The 16,515-nt window shown below is 40.5% G+C and overlaps 1 pseudogene; it reads right to left on the bottom strand.

The window, feature by feature from the left end:
• Nucleotides 1-935: 935 nt before the first annotated feature.
• LOC109931768 overlaps nt 936-16,515 on the bottom strand; it is a 60,453-nt pseudogene continuing 44,873 nt past the window's right edge.

Below are 16,515 nucleotides of genomic sequence, written 5' to 3'. Positions count from 1 at the left end.
GAGGCTTGGAATTCTGAGATGAGTATTCATTTCCTGACTCCCCAAACCCTGTTTACTATCTAAAATGCGCAAGCCAGGACTGTGATGGATTACATTTTCCTTGCCTGAATAGGTGCAGCTCCAACAGCTTATGAAGCCTGACATTATTTGGACAAACCAACCCATTTGATTAACATCCTGTGTACCACTTTAAACATTTACTCCCTGCAAGTACACTATCACAGCATCTGTGGTAACATCGAATGGGGGCACAATAGCAACTCACCTTGTCTGACAGCACCCTCTAAATTGGTGACTTATACCACCTTCGAGGAAATGGGCAGCAGCACTTAATATGCATATATCAGCATCTGATTGCTCCATTTCCAGCCACACACCATCCTGACTTAAAACTATCCTGTGTGATGGACAATCATCAGCAACATTTCATTGTTAACAAATGAAAATCCTGGAACTCTCTTCCTAATAGTATTGTGAATGTACCTATCCCACCATGGACTAAAATAGTTTAGGAAGGCAATTCACCACATCTTCTCAAGGGTAATTAATGATGGGCAATAAATGCTTGGTCCAGCCAGTGATGCCCACATCTAATGAAGAAAAAAAGGTTAAAACTAGCCCTATAAAATAGCCCACAATGTGTCACAAGGTTTTTTGTTGCAGGTATTTTAATTACGCTGCTCAGAAATGTTATGACACAAATGGGGCTTGAACTTGGATCTTCTGGCTAGCAGTAGGGATACTACCATTGTACCACAAACCCCATGATTATAAATTTTAATTGCAAATGAAAGTGTTAAAATGCAGGAAATATAAAATAGTGCAGTATCCTGTTGAATTATCAATGGTCCCCGAGTATCTTGGTTGCACTGTTATTTCCATTGTTGATAATATTTGACTATGGCATAAATTGTAAAGAAATGATTTCTTGTCCATTACTTCATTCCTACTGATCTGTTGTGAGGGCTGGATTGAATTTCCTCCTTGTTTCTGATGACAATACTGTTTTCTTCAGTTACTCCACGTATATACAAAGGTTCAAGATTAATGTGATTACGCCTAGATATGAACCTGCAATTAAATCACAATTTATTATAACTTAAGTTAAGCACTATCACAAACAATGTACAAAAGTTTTCCATTGTATCTCCCTGGATTCATACATTTTCTTATTTCTAACTATCTTGGTTTTATTTCAGTAATTTGAAAAGTTCTAGTGTCAATGATATAGTAATGGAGTTTGCCAATGTATCACAGATTGTTCTGAACAAATCACATTGGAATATCAGGGAAGATGGTAAAATAAGCTTCGTACCTTTGGAACTGACATCTTTCAACAAGCTCAAGGTTGTTAGTGAACATCAATATCAACTCATTATGCAGGATACACAAGAACAAAATACTTTCAATCAATAACAAATGACACTTTACTCACACCACCTTCAATGCCTCCAGAAACTCTAATTCTCTCTCCGGATTCTTCGCCCAACCCTCTCTGCAATGCACCAGCACCTCCACTCCCTCTCCTCATCCCTCCTCCCAGCTCAAGGCCTCCCTTTCCCAAACTTGCAGAGGATCTCTACCCGGAACATCTTCCACTCCCCACCACTGCCTGCATTCCACAAGGACGATTCCCATCACCACTTCTTAGTTCGCGCCACATTCCCCAGCAACCACTCCAACCTGCCCAGTGCCTTCCCCTGTAACCGTAAAAGATGCAACACCTGCCCACACACCACCTCCCTCACCTCTATCCAGGGCCCTAAGCCGTCCTTCCAGGTGAGACAGAGCTTTATCTGCATCTCCTCCAACCTGGTCTATTGCCTCCGGTGCTCCTGATGTGTTCTCCTCTACGTCGGTGAGACCAATCGTAGACTCAGTGACCATTTCGCCGAGCATCTTCACCGGGCCCATAACGGCCAGCCTAACCTCCTGGTCACCGCTCATTTCAACTCCACCCCCACCACCCCACCACTCCCCCTCAGACACGTTCATCCTCGGCCTCCTCCAGAGCCACAGTGATTCATAACACAAATTTGAGGAACAACACCTTATCTTCCTCCTGGGCCCCCTACAGCCTGGAGGACTCAACATTGAGTTCTCTAATTTCAAATAACCTTCCCACCTGTCCCCCGGCTCCCTTTCCAGCCCCACCTCCTCCCTTCCATTCCACCTACTGACCGTCCCTTCCAGCTACCAACCAGATTCATCCTTCCCATCGACCAACCAGGTTGTACCTACTACCAGTGTCCACCTATCAACACCATTCCGCTACCCCCCCGCCTTTATCTGCAGCTCCCCTTACTCCAACATCCTGAGATGAAACGTTGACTTCTCCTTTCCTCCAGATACTGCCTGGCTTGCTGTGTTCTTCCAGCCTCCTGTTTTGTCCACCATGGATTTCACCATCTGCAGTTTTTTTGTCTATAGATTCTTCACAGTTCATTGAATCAGAGTTATCACTGGTTTGAGGAGAATGCCAGTCCATGAAGTTACAATTCAGACAGTCATCCAAAGGTGGAATCGAACCCAGGTCCCTGGCATTGTGAGGCAGCAGTGCTAACCACTGAGCCACCATGCAGTTGCCAGATCACTCTTTTCATGACTGTAAATCTCTGTGCTTACACCTCTGGTAGGTGACCTACCAGTCAGACACAGCATTCGAAGTGATGGGCATTGGGGTAGACAAAATGATCAGACTATAGTTTCCATTTCCCAAAATGTTGCCCCATTGTTGTTGACGTCATTCCTCACCAGTTGCTTACTTGATTCGAACCAGATTAGTTTAGCTGCTGCATTATGTTTGACTCAGAACTATGTTCTAATGTTCAGCAGTTTATTTCTAAAAGGGGAGAAGCCTCTTTACCTAGAGAGTGTAATAGCTCTCAAATAGTTGAGGCGCTTATCATAGAGGCATTCAGTGAAAGCTACAGAGAAATGGGAGGGAGGAAAAATTACAAAGTTATGTTGAAGGGCCTGGATGAATACGGTGGGATGAAGGGAGGTGGAAGGAGGCTGTTTTATAAAGTAAAAGCAGTACCATTTGGGTTGAATGGTCTGTTTCTGCGCCGCTTAGACAGGATCTTATGGATTTAGCTGTTGCCAGGTCATCATAACTATATCTAGGATGAAAATCTGATCCTGCATGTCATTGATCTTTCACATGAATTTTGCAGGGGTAGACAATTGAAATGGCACCCCTAGGATTGTAAGTTGTTCTTCAAAGCAGAAGATCAAGAAAAAAATTTCTTCATCATAACGACAAGGCATACTTACTTGAATTTCTGCATCTGGTCAATAACTTCTGGGAGAGGAACATTGATTGTCTCAGGGAGCAGCATGACCAAACTTGCTGCCAGAATCATAACACACCCAATCAGAATAAAAGGCAGAAATTCATAATAAATACCTGTGAAAATATAGAACATAAATTGTCTATAAGGTGAAAATAAGTGCATTAATCTAAAGTGATAGACAACACATGTAACACAATTGTCAATAATTGCTTTTGACTGCATTGTCAATGTAATATTGTGTTTAATTTTCTAACACGCTTTTACTCTATTGCAACAGCATAATAACAGTGTAAAACAGCTAGCTTTACCTGCTTTCCAAACCTCTGAGATTCCTTACTCTTCCAGGATTATCTGAGTTAGAGGAGGCAATTTTCAAACCCAGAAGTCTCAGCCTTAGGCCCGTTTATGAATTTGCGTGATACAGAAGGAGAAATAATCTGATCAGAGCAGCCGTTATCTCACAGGATGGTTTTTGTACATCCTATTTTAGCATCAAACTTACACATTGAACAAATGGCACAGGTCTTATTTACGGGTTTGCTAATAAGACCAATCATAAGCGATTGGAATGGAAGGCATTCTAACATGTAGACATTATTGGAGTACACCTAAGCCAATTTCTCAATGAGAAAAATATGCAAAGAGAACTCATTTGACTGCTCCATTTCAAAGATGAATTTGGACACAGACTATTTCAGAGATAGTAGGAACTGGAGATGCTGGAGAATCTGAGGTAACAAGGTGTAGAGCTGGATGAACACAGCAGGCCAAGCAGCACCAGAGGAACAGGAAAGCTGACGTTTCGGGCCTAGACCCTTTTCTGAAGGAGGGTCTAGACCCGAAACGTCAGGTTTCCTCCTCCTCTGGTGCTGCTTGGCCTGCTGTGTTCATCCAGCTCTACACCTTGTTATCTTTTCTACAAATTATGCCTATTTCAACTCAACAAAGGGTAATTACCATCTATTGGTTCATTTTTCAGGGCAATGGCAGACCAATGGGGTGCCGCTGCCTGGTTTTAAATTTAAACAAAACTTGACAGTTAGCTTCAATCAGAATTAGCTGGTGCATTCTCCATGGCAAATTCAGAGTCCACTTGCCAACCAATCAACACGCTTCTCTAATATAGTATACATGCATTTTTTTCCTCTTTATGTTGTTATTTCTTTTGAACTGTCCTGATGAATGCAAGATGAAAACCTTCAGAAAAGCGTGCCTTTTTTCAGCAATACTCAAGTTATGTTAACAATGCTATACAAGTCCAGAAGATCAAGACATTGAACCAGTTTTGGTGGAGCTACAAAACAACAAGAGGCAGTAAACATTTCTGGTTGATTATAGTTGTTCTAATTTCAGTTGTAGTTCAAGACAGAACCTAACTCGGGAAATCAAAGACAGATGCAACAGATGAAGACAAAATTGTGTAAGTGTTTAATCTTAAAACAAGTCAAAAATACAATTTTGCTGTCTTAGGGTGGAGGGCAAGTTCTTGAGATATTTTCAGACAGCTTTCTAAAGCAATGTTGAGGAACCAACTATAGGCTATTTTGGGTTAGTATTATGCAGAAAGTGTTAATTAATAACTTCCTGGTAAAGTTACCAAAATATAACAGAGTTTTATATTGCGCTGAAAAGTAATTCAGTTTAGCTGAAACAAGGAGCTTAAACCTAAGCAAAGCAAATTGCATTGCTACGAGGTACAAGTTGGCAAATGAATAGTAAGTCTGAGATTTAGGAGGATTTTGGATTTCAGCAAAGGAGGGCCAAGAAATTGATAAATTGAGATGAAAATTAATAGGTTAGCAAGAGATGTAAAACGGATGTCATGCATCACTGGGATAATGCATTGGAAACCATGCCCTGCTCTTCCTCGTCATCATAAAACTTAAAAAAACAATTATCATAGTACTTAAAGATCCAATTTACTTGTTGAATAGACCCAGGCTAACAGGAAACATGGAGCAGGTTTTTGTACTGAACACAAACTACTATTTATTAAAAATAAAGGGATAGTAATCACAGATTTAAAATACCTCTAAACTATTGACATACAACTACTGGTTAAAACTCTAACCATCTACCCTCTACGTGCACATTGATGTTATGGTAGAGATAGATAATTACTAGGGAAGCAGCTCAGTGGTCCCTATTGACAGGGATAGCTGAGATAATCCTTTTGTTGCCTGGATTTTATGAGTTTCAATCTGTCTTCTCCAGGTTCTTTTACTTCTTCAGAGGAGGCACAGGTGATTGGTAACTGTAAACTCTCTTAGTTCGTGGTTAAAGGCTACAGCTACTGCAACTCATGAGGGAAAATAACCAAGCATTCTTCAGGCTTTAGGTATTTTACTGGGGAGTAATCATCTGCCTTTTCAGCAATCCAAAGACTTTTGTCATAATCATTCACACTCACAGTTCAACTACCCATGAGTCAATCAGGTAGTTGGCTGGCTGGTGACCTTTGGCAACTACAACTGGTCTGAACTCCACAAACCAATCAACAATGGGTTCCATTTCTGAAGAAGGGTCCAGACCCGAAACGTCAGCTTTCCTGCTCCTCTGATGCTGCTTGGCCTGCTGTGTTCATCCAGCTCTACACCTTGTTATCTCAACAATGGGTTGTTACCAGAATCACATTTTAAACACTCCCGCTGTGCTGCTGGCCCACCTATCAATAGCCTCTCTTACCATTTGAACGAAGTAGCGTACAAACACAACTTACAATGAGTTTCAGTGACTTGCTTATTAGAAGTGTAACCATTCCTTTTACGTTTCAGATTTAAAAATCTATTTCCCATTTCAGCCACAATCAAACATATAGAAAATTAAAAAGATATGGTCTTTATATGGAGAATCCATGTTTAATCGGAGCCCAGATAAGAAGAAAAGAGTGGAAGTAATTACAAAAGACAGTTGGAAAATTTCACTTTTCATTCTGGAAGTCAGGATGGTCATCACTGGACATTTTACCTGATATTCCCAAATTTTTCTCTATGGCCCCTGTCAAGACATTAGATTTATGGGTAATAAAGACTTATTGGATAACGGGATAGTGCAGGAGGGTGAAATTGAAGTAAAAGATCTTATTAAATAGTGTAGTAAGCTACTCCTGCTCTTCTTTCATATGGTTTTAAATCTGAAATTCTGGGCATCTATAGACTATTCCCACCAGTGTTTTCTTCTTTTGGTTATTTCCTATCTCCACCCAAATTGATTCTGTATGATTTCTAAAATTCTCATAGCCCAGAATATTTAGTTCCCAAATTTGATCGCCTTGCAGCTGATTTTTGGTTTAAGAGTTAACAGATCAAACCCACTTACTTAAACACACTTATTTCAATGTTTGCATTGAAAACGATTAGTTCTGGGGATGGTGTCTTGCAAGAGACCCGTGCCTAGAATACAAGGAGCATCATTGCAAGTAAAACCTTGCAACTATCCAAGGTCATTACCTGAAACAGGTTTCATCCATTGCAGAAGTTAATTAAGGTCCATAGGCCAGCTTTAGACCTCTCTGCAAAAATTGCAGAATGGTACAGCAGCCACATTCATTGTATATGTGTGTCTTAATCAGCCTTTCCATTAAAAGCTGGAATTGCTATTAAAAGGCAATTTGAAAAATAAAAGGGTCCAGTGCCATTAAAAAGAGAACACCTCAATCACAATCAATGACATTTGAAATTTGCTGCTCCTAAAAGTTCATTAAATCATTCAACAATAGACGTGGCATGGATCGTAACAGTTGGAATCTTCTGGTGTTTGTGTAAGGTCAGAAATGAAAGAGGAAAAATAGCTGCAAGGTAAGCAGTAGAAAGCAAAATGACTACTTAGCATCACAACATGTTGTTCTGTTTTCAATAAAAACTGGTCATTTTCAAAAGAAATTAAACTCCCAGTTGCAAGATTTCAAATTTTAAATATTTTTCCTATGCTAGAGATAATGAAAAGAAGTACCGCTGACCTTGCACTATATTTTATAAATACTTGTACTTTTAAACTCAAAATCCTCACCACATCACTTTCCTTTCTGTACTTCACTTCCACTCAAGAGTTCAACCATATTTTACAGTATCCTGAGGATTATTTCACTTCTCCTGGGACCAAGAGTTTAGCAACAACTTTCAGGAATCAGTTTGATTCTCCTAAGGTTTCCCACTGATTTTTGGTATGAAATTTCCTCAGATCCTTCCACTAACGTCCAGCTAGGTGATCCTCTAACTCTCTTTCAGCACATCAAGATTGTGGAATCTCCAGCTCAAGCACTGGTCTCACTATATTCTTGTTTCACGCCTACAAATCAGGTCACCCCTGGCTTCTCATAATATTCTGCTCCTGGTTCCAGCTGCTTTATAGCTCCTCGCCAATTCTCTCACTACCTGTCTTTGTGTTAATCAGAAACTGACTCAATTTCAACTGCCTGTTTTGGTAAGAAATCACACAGAATAACAGCAAAATGCCAAAAATCATCCTCTTTGCAATCCATCTCCATGGCAACATAACATGCTTGGTATGTCTGATATAGAGATTTGAACTAATTATCTCCAATTCTCAGACGTCCACTTTGTTCTGGTAAACATACACAAACTGAGTGTCTTTTTCAATCATAAAGAGATGGCTAGAGAACTTATCAGATCACACATTGGATGTGCGGCTACAAATCGTAGAACTGAAAACAAACCTTCAAATTTGGAGCCACTACATCTGAATTGTGCCAGCATTTCTTGTAAATGCTAGTTTCAGAAAAGTTTTGAATTAGAGAAAAGCCTAAGAGATCATTATCAGAATCTCCCCCAGTGAAATCACCTTCATATGTTAATAGACTACTCATGAACCAGGATATAGATTGCCACAACATGTAGGCCAACAGCGATTTGGGGATGGATTTTTGTTACAATCTTAGTCACATGTGAGATTTTTGATTATTTTAAGAATTTTAATAGTGAGATCAGAAGTGATGGTTACAGCAGCAAAAGCTGAGGCAGACAAGTGAAAGAAGTAAAGTTTGTACCTCCAGATTCTGGTGGCTTTGGAACTAGGCTTTGTCAGATGGGAATATTTCCCAGACCATAGGGTCATGTGACAGGGTCAGTACTTGACCTTTTAACCATATTTAAAAAGCGCTGTTCAATGTGATCCTTTTGCATGTTACTATTAGATTCAACTAATGTTTCTTGTTCTAATCTACACTTTAAAACAATAAATTTTCCTTACTATAGAATCTGGAAAAGAATAAAAGTGCAAACATTACAGTGCCTTTTTTCTTTTCTATATGACATCTTTGATCTCCAATCACTCTTAACCTTTCCCTGGCCTGAATGTTCTTCTACTCTATCTGCCAGTACCCCCGTTTCCTACTCCATAAAACCCAAGATTTTTCCAACTCTGTTCAGTTTCAGAGAAGAAGCATTGACTGTAAAACATTAATTCTGTTTCTGTCACCGCAGATGATGTCAGGCCTGCTGAGTTTCTCTACCTCTTTCCATTTTTATTTCAGATCTCCAGCATTTACAATAATTTGCTTTTATTATTGTAATTATTACAAGCTGATGATGCCCAAAATACTTTATTTTGCAATCTTTTAAATGCAGTCATTGTTGTGAGGCAGGGGGCCTGGCAGTCTACTTTGTGCAAGTAAAGGTCTTTCAATGTACTAAGAGGTTAGACTTTACAGCTTCTCATTCTGCTGTTCTTAGCCAAGAGGAACATGAATATATCAAGGCTCCAGATTACTGCCTTCCTGCCCACTCCTGAAACTTGGGTAGGAACTCGCTCTGAAATTCTTGATGTCCTCCTCTTTTGTTCTGCCCAGCGAAGCTCCAAAATCCACTGTCACCACTAACCTCATCTCCTCCTCGGGTCCTAATCCCTTCATAGCAAGAAAGCCTGTGTCTTCTCTGGGATCAGACACAATTGATGATCTCCAGGGGTCCCCTTGCAGTCTCTGCAGCACCATTATTGAGTCCTGATGCTGCTCGGACTCTTGGGTCTGTCAGCTAATCAGATTGCCCAGAAGCTCTCAAGGATGAGACTTTCTGTACAGTTGAGGGTCAGAAGTCCAACCCTCAGCTTGTTTAGGCAGTCCCCGGTCTGTCATTGCTGTGGGGCAGGCTTTTCAACTTTTGGTCAGTTTAGAACTCACTGTTCTTCTGGGGTGAGGTGCCACAACTTCCACTCCGAAAGAAAAAGAGTGCTATCAGTTTAAATGGTCTTTTTATTTATTCAGAATGTGGCCATCACTGCCAAAGTGAACATGTATCGCTCAACCAAAGTTGTTCTTGACAAGGTGGAGTTAGAAAATCAACTGCTTGAACAGCTACAAGAATTGTGTAGTGGTATTTGGAAATAAGTTCAAGGGGTTTGGCCTTGAAACAACAAAAGGTCAAGTGATAGGTTTCACGATGGTGTGGGCTTGGAGATGGAGGTACTCTAATAGACCTGCTGCCCCTGTCCTTCTAGATAGTAGGTGTTGAGGGTGTAAAAAGATCTTTCATACTGGCAATCCTCAAAAACTGAACTTTTATAGTATTTGCAGTGTGGCATATATTTTAACAGCTATTACTTAACATTCCAAAGTTCTAGCATATGAAAACAAAGGGAAGAATTAGAAGAAACAGAGACGTCATGATGCATATTGAACTAGCATCATCAGTTTATCTGGTGTCAAATGTTCCCTCTTGTATGCATATTGACTTTGAAAGAAAGAAGGTTTGTTCTTAGAATGAATGGAAAGTAACCTTTAAATGAAGGTGGGAAAGGGGCCAATGGTCATCCAACAGCATAGCTTAGAATGTGGAGGCGAATTGAGACACCTATATAGAACAAATCTGGCTACTATACCATTGATCAAAAGGGTTCAGACAATTAATACGTAACAAAAAGTGCTTGGGGGCAGAGGTGAGTTCTCATTGGGTGTTCTCATCAATCAGATCTTGTACACAGCAGTTCTCAGCAGGTGGTCCCCAGACAGCAGTCTTCATCGAGCAGCCATCATCAGGCAGATGGGAGATGGACCAGAAAGCCAGGAGGAAGACCCAGGGAAGAGTTCCTGACACCGTGGCTACAGAATAGGATGCTGCCCCACCACTTTAATAGACCAAAACATTCCCCACTGACAGCCTATTTCTCCTCTGGTATGAATGAACCATTCCCAGTTATATTTTCTTTGCCGAATTAACTAAAGTTCCATATCTAAACTGCTACTTGTCAATAAACTATCAGAAAATTGCTATAAATCATCAACTGCCTACATTTAGTAACTGCAATCATGAACACTCTAAAATCAACACTGTTGAAGGAGCGTTCTTGAGTTGCTTCAGTGGGCTTTATTGAAGATACAACCAGAGTACACAGTGTGGAGGAACTGAACATTTTAGGACACTGATCAAGAAAGCTGCATTGCCCTGGGCAGTTCTGATGAAGGGTCATTTAACTCAAAATGATAACTGTTTTTTCTCTCTACAGCTGCTGCCAGACCTGCTATGTTTCTCCAGCACTCTGTTTTAGTCCTTTTTAAGTATTATTGAACCTACACCCATACATGCAAATTGAGATTATTGTATCAATTGGTTGATAAGTGTCTTGTTAATGGTGGGAAAACTTTAGAGAGTCATTAAATGAGTTATTTCCTGCAGAATATCCAAGCATCTGATGCCTTCTTCTAAGCATAGTATTTGTACAGCTTACAATTAAATAAAAAATACTGGCATTTCCCAGGATATTCTGGTAGGGAGAGAAGCGTTGACAATAGCAATGTCATTGAATGACAAGGCGGCATAGGTAGACTTCCTCTTGTTGGAGTTGATCATTCTGTGTTACGAATATGGAATAACACTATAAGCCTAATCCTGATCAAGATCTTTGAGAAGTTGGAAGTGTGACTGAACACTGCATAATCACCAGTGAACATCCTTATTGCTGATCTTAATGTGGAGGGAATGTCACTGAGGAAGCAGCTGAAGTTGGTTGACACCAGGGAAGTGCCTTGAAGAGTTCCTCAGCTTCTTCCTACAGCTACAGACACAACCATCTTCCTTTGTATTAAATGTGACTCCAAACAAAATTTTCTTATGTTTGATTCCCCTTAAGTTCAGTTTTGCCAAGTTGACTCCATTGTCAAGGGCATTCATTCCCTACTCACTCAGTTTTTTGAGTTAATGGTTAATCCAGGACTGCAACAAATCCTAGAGCTGTAATTCCCAACTGAGCATTGTTGACCAGGCTGGGTAAGTGACATTTGATACCACTGCCCCCTTCATGAAGGATGACACTTTCAATTGCTTTGCTGATGGGTTTGAAATTGGCCACTTTGGTTTGTTTTGATTTTTGTTGGGGAATGTAGATGCCAGTGTTGCAGCTACTCCTGGAGCACAAATCCTCAGGATTGTCACTGTAATGTTGCTGGGACCATAGCCTTAGTTGTATTCAATGTACTCAGCAATTTTCTTATCACATACTATTAGTTAAACTGGCCAAAGGCTAACTTTTTTAAAATTCATTTTGTGGGATGCAGGTGTTGCTGGCTGGCCAGCATTTATTGCCCGTCCCTAGTTGCCCTTGAGAAGGCAGTGTTGAGCTGCCTTCTTGAACTGCTGCAGTCCACCAGCTGTGGGTTGACCCACAATGCCATTAGGGAGGGAATTCCAGGATTTTGACTCAGCAACAGTGAAGGAACGACGATATATTTCCAAATCAGGATAGTGAGTGGTTTGGAGGGGAACTTGGAGGTGGTGGTGTTCCTATATGTCTGCTGCCCTTGTCCTTCTAGGTGGAAGTGGTTATGGGTTTGGAAGGTGCTGTCTGAGGATCTTTGGTGGATTTCTGCAGTGCATCTTGTAGATAGTACACACTGCTGCCACTGAGCGTCTGTGGAGGAGGGAGTGGATGCTTATGGATGTAGTGCCAATCAAGCGGGCTGCTTTGTCCTGGATGGTTGTCCTGGATTTGTTCTTGAGTGTTGTTGGGGCTGCACCCGTCTGAGCAAGTGGGGAGTATTCTATCACACTCCTGATTTGTGCCTTGTAGATGGTGGACAGGCTTTGGGGAGTCAAGAGCTGAATTATTTGCCGCGGTATTCCTAGCCTCTGACCTGCTCTTGTAGCCACTGCATTTATGTGGTGAGTCCAGTAGAGTTTCTGATCAATGATAACTCCCAGGATGTTGATAATTAAGAATTCAGTGATGGTCACACCATTGAATATCAAGGGACAGTGATTAGATTGTCTCTTGTTTGTATTGGTCATAGATTGGCATTTGTGTGATGTGAATGTTACTTGCCACTTGTCAGCCCAAGCATGGATATTGTCCAGATCTTGTTGCATTTGAACATGGACTGCTTCAGTATCTGAGGAGTCATGAATGATGCTGAACATTGTGTAATCATCGGCGAACATTCCCACTTCTAGCGTTATGATGGTGGGAAGGTCATGACAGTAGGGATCTCAGTCAGTTCCTTGTGGCTCAAGCATAAATAAATAAACTGAAAAAGTTGAATTATTGACAAGTTTTCTTTACATGGGTAGGTTTAAAATAGTTCCTGAAATGCACAGATTTATGGTTTCCATAGTGTGGAATAGCCCTTTTGCGGATTGCAATTTGGTCAATCCAGGGCAGCTCTATGGTCTATCCTAAGAAATTGACAAGGATATAAGACCACAGACCATAAGACCAGAAGATATAGAAGCAGAAGTAGGTCATTCAGCCTATTGAATCTGCTCTGCCATTCAATGAGATCAGGGTATGATAAGCCTCAACTCCACTTGCATGCCTTTTCCCATTAAGTTTGATTTCCTTCTTGATTAAAAACCTATCTGAGCCTTGAATATGCATCAAAGTATATCAGAGGGTGATAATAGTTTGTCCTCTGTGGCTTCAGACTTCCCAAGTTTCGTGCTAAGCAGAAAACCAAAGAACTGTCGATTCTGGAAATCAGAAACAAATCAGAAATTGCTAGAAAACATCTCAGCGAGTCTCCTAGCATCTGTGGAGAGAAAGCAGAGTTAACGTTAACTCCTCTTTGAAGAAGGGTCACCGGACCCAAACGTTAACTCTGCTTTCTCTCCATACATGCTGCCAGACCTGCTAAGTTTTTCCAGCCATTTCTGATTTTATTCCCAAGTTTCCTCTCTTGCTGTTATTCCTCTAATATTTCTAATAAAACAGGATTTGCTGGAATACCAATGTTGTATTCTGAAGGCAGATGATTCACTCTCTGAGATTTGGAAAGGTTTCACAAAGTGTGAAGCGCAAAAAAATTATATGGTCTGGTCTGTCATGGTGGGCAGTCTTGTTTCCAGAACAGCACTTCGACAGAGGCGACACAGCACTGACGTTATCACTCAGAAGGGAAATATAATGTTTGCCTGAAAACCAGTCAGCTCGGTGAATCAACCGACAACTCCACTGCAACCTGAGCTACAGTTCTTCATTAAAACAAAAAATTAATTTATTACAGACATAGTTATGACCGTTATGAAGGACTGTTTAAACAGAACAAAACTTCATAATACTCAAGTAATGCCACAATATAAGTTTTAATTGGTTAATGTATACTTAGTAAAGGTAAAGATGGCATAACCCTACTGGATCATATTAGAGAGAGATGAATGGTGGTACCTTATCCTGAGGATTGCCACACCTCAGATGAGGAAGAGATTGAGAAGGAGAATCCTTGAATGTTAACCTCAACTGGTGCAGGTATTGAAATCACGCTTTTGGTATCACTCACATATTGCAAACCAGCCATTGAGTCAACTGAACTAACCAAGCCCCTCATAACAGGCAAGGTCTACGTGAATAAGGAAAGGTCTGGAGAGATATTGGCCAAGAGCAGACATGTGTGACTAGCATAGTTTGGGATTATGTTCAGCACAGACTGGTTGAACTGAATGATCTGTTTCCATGCTATGTGACTGTATAACTGCAGCAGTTCATGAAGGCAGTTCATCACCACCTTCTCAAGGGCAACTAGTGATGGTCAATATACACTGGCCCAGCCAGCAACACCCACATCCCATGGGTGAAAAGATAACTGTAGTAAGCTTATAGTTTCTGCTCTCTATGTCCCTTCTTTCATACATAGAGGTGTTGCATTTGTAGTTTTCGAATGAAATGGACTTTTTTTAATGAATCTAGGCAATTTTGGAAGATTACAGACATTGAATCTATCTCTGTAGCTTCTTTTAAGATCCTAGAATGCAGATCAGGTCCAGAGTACTTCTCAGATTTTAGTCCCATAATATCTACTCATTCATTTTCTCTAGTGCTTATGATGGTTTTAAATTCCTCCCTGCCACCTTTTGCTGTTTGATGATGATAATGGGTCCACTCAAATAACATCCTTGATCTCAGACAGTCGGATAATGCACGGTGGCTAGGGGATGAAAGTTACGTGGATGTGAGGAGTGGTTCCAATCGGGTATCTTGTACATATTGACAGCTTCATTTATTTTTTTATTTACATGTGTAGATGAATGATATGGATTTGGGGATGGTCTATGGCACATAATAATGAAAATGTAAAATTCCTTAGCTATTATCTTAACTAAAAGGTTAAGCATGTATCTTACCAAGATAGAAGATGTAAGGTGAGACGATGCTGCCCAGCCTGGAAGCCATTGTACTTGTTCCGATTCCCACATTTCTTACTATTGTTGGATACAGCTCAACAGTGTAGACATAAACCATGGAAAAGGCACAGAAGACTGCAAATTTTCCAATCATCACTAGTACTGTGGCAATTACTGAAAGATCCAGAGAAAAAATACACAATCGCAATGATGGTGGAAGATGCACAGGTTTACAAGCAACTATCACACACTCAATATGTGGACTAATTTCCAAAATATATATTTATGGCATGGGCACTTACTAGTTTAAAGTCCATGCTGGAATTTTATGGAGGAGCTCCTTATGCAATAAAATCAATGGATGCAAAATCATGAATCCACAATATTCTGATATATTTTTGTAACAAGGAAAGTAGTGATAAAGAAATAGAAGAATATTACATGGCTGCAGAGATAGTGCAGGTGGGGGGATTTAAATGCTTGGGCAATGGGCATGGTTTTGGAGAAGGCGGATCTGTACAACCAGTTGGATTGCACCTCTTTCTGCACTTAATTCACATTCAATTGTAAATTCTAACTTGCATTTCCTTGTTCACTCTGGTTAAAAAGATACACAGTTGTTTACTTAGATCCCCAATTACGGCAGGCATGACACAGTTTGGTCTCCTAATTATAGCAACTTGCCACAAAACATCATAGAAATAAAAAGGGCAGTTTAAGTAACAGCAATGCCATTCATTGACTCGTTGCAGCAATGTTTAAGCTAATAGTTTTATGCCATATAATATGACGTATGAATTTTTTTGCTGTTATAATTGGCAATTCGAACCACCACTCCTGCAAATCACCTGTCACACTCCTCTCCTCAAAAAGCTAATTCTGATCTCTCTGTCTTTGAAAAATGTCTTTTCCATCTCAAGCCTCCCTTCCAAAATCGCAAATCCATGCCCATCTTTTGTACAAGTCCTTGTTTGATTCCATTCAATCAAGTTTCCCCTACTGTCACAGTTCTGAAATGGCTCTGATTCAAATCACAGGTAACATCCTGTATGACAGTGACATAGGTAACACTTCTCTCTGTTGTTCTTCACAATATCTATGGAGCCTTTTAAACAGTTGATGAGAGCATTCTGTCCACTGTCACTGACGTTATGTTCATCTGGTTCTATTCTTATCCATCTAAGTATAGCCAAAGAATCTTCAGGAAGCAATATCTTTCCTTTCCTGTACTATTACCTGTGGTGCACTGAATCCTCAGTTTTCTATTTCTCATTGGCATGTTACTGCTGAGTGACATCTTCCAAAAACATACCTGTTCTTACTAGTTCTACCACACTGCTATTTCTTTTGATTCCTCCACTGTCCCTAAGTTGTCAAACTGCTTGTCTGAAAACCAGTCCCAGGGAGAAAGAAATTTCCTCCTGTTGAATATACAATAGACCAAAACTATTGCTTCTAACTGCTTTTCCTATCTCTCAACATCCTGAACTGTCTGAAGCTGAACCAGAAGGATCACAACTTTGGTACAATGAATCAGAGATAGTAGGAACTGCAGATGCTGGTGAATCCGAGACAACAAGGTGCAGGGCTGGTTGAACACAGCAGGCCAAGCAGCATCATAGGAGCAGAGAGGCTGACGTTTCGGGCCTAGACCCTTC

This window comes from Rhincodon typus, chromosome 12, assembly GCF_021869965.1.
Source record: "Rhincodon typus isolate 14 chromosome 12, sRhiTyp1.1, whole genome shotgun sequence".
NCBI classification, from domain to species: Eukaryota; Metazoa; Chordata; class Chondrichthyes; order Orectolobiformes; family Rhincodontidae; genus Rhincodon; species Rhincodon typus.
The sequence above is the reverse complement of the archived record's forward strand: the minus strand, read 5'-3'. Positions and strand labels throughout refer to the sequence as shown.